Source organism: Oryctolagus cuniculus, chromosome 3 (assembly GCF_051225735.1).
Source record: "Oryctolagus cuniculus isolate XC-2025 breed Fujian yellow rabbit chromosome 3, ASM5122573v1, whole genome shotgun sequence".
Lineage (NCBI taxonomy): Eukaryota > Metazoa > Chordata > Mammalia > Lagomorpha > Leporidae > Oryctolagus > Oryctolagus cuniculus.
The window spans coordinates 158,883,741-158,886,949 of record NC_142869.1 but is presented as its reverse complement, the minus strand read 5'-3'; the positions used below and the strand labels follow the sequence as shown (position 1 = coordinate 158,886,949).

The window sequence follows — 3,209 nt, the reverse complement described above, 5'->3', positions numbered from 1 at the left end:
AATATATCTTAGTAAGGACTAACTTGTATGAGCACATTTAAACGTTGTGAAGGACATTGGGTCATACAGTTCACTGAAAATTATATTACTGTAGGATAAGAGAATGAATATTGATTGGGAAATGTCAATGTTTAAAAAGCTCAAAGAAATTTCTCAATCCACAGAAAAGATGAAATTATATTTAGCATAATTTTATCACCATGGCATTTTGTGATACCTTACTGTTCCATTAAATTAAATACAGCTTCCTTGGCCTGAGTCCCTTAACAATTGTCCACAATATTAAAATATTGCATTAAGCTGCAAATATTCTTTAACTTGGCAATATATTCTAACTACTTCTTTTAAAAAATTGTACAATTAGACTAAATTGGTTGGGGTGAATGTGATAGTAAAGCAAGATGGGAATTTATTTAAGAGCATGTATTTATAGTTTATTTTTCAAAGATCTTAACTGACTCTGAAGCCTAGAAAGCTTTTTATATTTTTAGCTCTGCTAAACGACCAGCAGGTCACATAAGGTAAATTTAAGACTCCCACAGAACAGGTTGACACTGACAAATGAAAATGAGGTTAAACAGAGTCATTATAGAAATCCCTCAGGTAAGAGTTTAGAAAAACAGAAGTCCCAGCCAGATGCTACCATTACCCAGATCACCTAATTTACATCTACTCGATAATCGAAAAAGCTCTATGCTGAGACTTCATAGCAATGGCTCAAGGTTTGGGAAATGGCAGGAGACTTCATTAGTACTTGACAGTGCTGCACTTTTTTGTAGGAGGCACCCAAAATCATAAAACTCGAGTTGTGGGAAATCCTTGAAACCTGTCTTAGATGTAAGAATTTTAAATACTCCTCTGGATACCAACTTTAGGAAAATAAATTTCAGTATCTTGGAAATGATTGTGGCATATAGTAAATAGGTAGGTTAGTGAGATCTCCCCTAAAAGTAACTTGAATCCCATTCCAATGTAAAATTGAAAATGGAATGGAAACAATGATTGGCAAAATAATTTTAACAACTATTACTTGTTACTCAAATGGATTCAGAATTTAGGAATTCACTTATATTTTAAGAAAGAATATGTTTATTTTTGAACATATACAACTAATACTATTTATTTTTCAAATCTTAGAATATTTTAAAATATGTAGAATTATTTCTACCTATACTTAAAAACTAATGCTGGACATGAAAAACTAGTTGTAATTAGGTATAGCTGTAAATAAAATTACAAGGGCAGGCAGAGCCTCTTTCAGCCTAGCTGTTCTGTAATTTAATCTTATTGGTATCTTCTAATCACTCAACACCCTATATCTTTACATTCTCTTCCATCCTACTTTTATACCTGTTTCTCCTGTCCTAGCTTCTGACTTGCTCCATTCTAGTCCTAACCTAAGAATAGGATATTATAAATAATGACAATAACACATTCCATTTCATAGTCAACTTTGGAGAACAAAGACTGACTATGAACAAGTTATAATGTTTGCCCTTTCATTCCCACCTTCTCCAACCATCAATTTCATGGTTCTGCTTGAATGAATTCACTTCCCACTCATTTTTTGGCCATGTGATATGGATCAGATGAACCCCAATGAAACCATAAAGATGAGTCATAAGTTCATTTTTTGTGTTCTGTAATCAAGTGCCCATGGAAGGCCAGTTTTTTTAAGCTGAAATAAAATGTATAAGGACCATGGGGGTAGTTGGTTGCTTCTAAGTATACCAAAAAGAAAAACAAAATTTAGAAAAAGGAAATGATACTACACTTGATCTTAGCCAAAAGGCCGAGAAGCAATGCAAAAGGACATGATGAACTAAAGGCTTTAAATTTCCAGCTCAACAACTAAGAAATGAACCATAAACTTATGTGTTTTCCCTGAAAAATCTCTTACATCCCATAGCTAAAAGGTGGAATTTCTGAAGACAGGTTACTTATTATAATGTGCACAGAATTCAGAGCCACAGAAAAGTTACAGCATTGACTGGAAAAAAAAAAAACTGGGAACCATGAAAATACAGAGAGAGCATCTGGGCATGTTCCAGGGAAGCCAGGGGCCTTGGGCCTCCAACTTCTACTGTGCTTTCTTTGCAATGGAAGAACCTATTCTCACTGCCTAAGAAAATTAGACTCTTTGTCCCTGTAGAAACTGTAATGATCTCAAAAGAGTTTCATTTCATGAAATTTTCCTTTTCTAATTACTCTTATTTTAAAGATTTATTTATTTGTTTGAAAGACAGAGTTACAGAGAAAGAGATAAGGAGAGACAGAAAGATCTTCCATCCACTACTTCACTCGCCAAATAGCCACAATGGCAGGAACTGGGCCAACTCAAAGCCAGGAGCCAGGACTTCATCCAGGTCTCCTATGTGGATGGTGGGGCCCAAGGACTTGGGTCATTTTCTTCTACTTCCCAGGTGCTTTAGCAGGGAGCTGTATTGGAAGTAGAGCAGTCAGGACTCAAACCAGAGCGCACATGGAATACCAGAATCACAGGCGGCGGCTTCATCTGCTACATCACAGCACCAGCCCCTTCTCATGTCTCTTGACCTATCATATTAAAATCTAGGATATTAGGCATGAAATATGAACCAGGAGAAAATAATATATACACTACTTATAAGATTCTTCCAATGTGTTAGCTAACTCTGAGAAATACTCACTGGAATGGATTCTAAGGTGTTTGGATCAGGTGGAAGAAGTGTAATAGGGCTCACATTTCTTGATTCTGTAACATTAACCAGAAATATTTAATTTAATGTACTTTAACAAAAGCTGGAGTAGCACTGTTGGTTTGATTGCTGGACTGAAATTTGCAGGCAAAAGTGGTCTTTACAGTCTGAAATCGAAACATCAGAATTTCCTTGGTATTCTGTGGAGAAAGTTATCAGACATTTAGGGAAACTGGAATCTGAAATGGTGTCTTCTTATGTGGAACCTCTTTACACATCTTCTAATTACGCTCCTCTGTAACTACAGAATATCATTTCTTTAAAAAGGCATTGAGAAGTACACTGGTGAGGGAAACACAATATCCTTGAGGGCTTCAGTAACAGCTGTTCTCTATGGGCCAGGAGTAGCAGTGAGAAATGCTGCTATTACACTAAGTTGCCTGAATTCAATGTGGGATGATGTAATCCAAGTGTACTTAGAACTAAGCTGCAGGTTTTATTTTCCAGAGTCAAAGTGCACATAGTTACTAT

General features: G+C 35.8%; 1 pseudogene; it reads right to left on the bottom strand.

Annotated features, from left to right (window-relative positions):
• Positions 1-1,702: 1,702 nt before the first annotated feature.
• Positions 1,703-1,804, bottom strand: LOC127491945 (U2 spliceosomal RNA; annotated as a pseudogene).
• Positions 1,805-3,209: the final 1,405 nt, after the last annotated feature.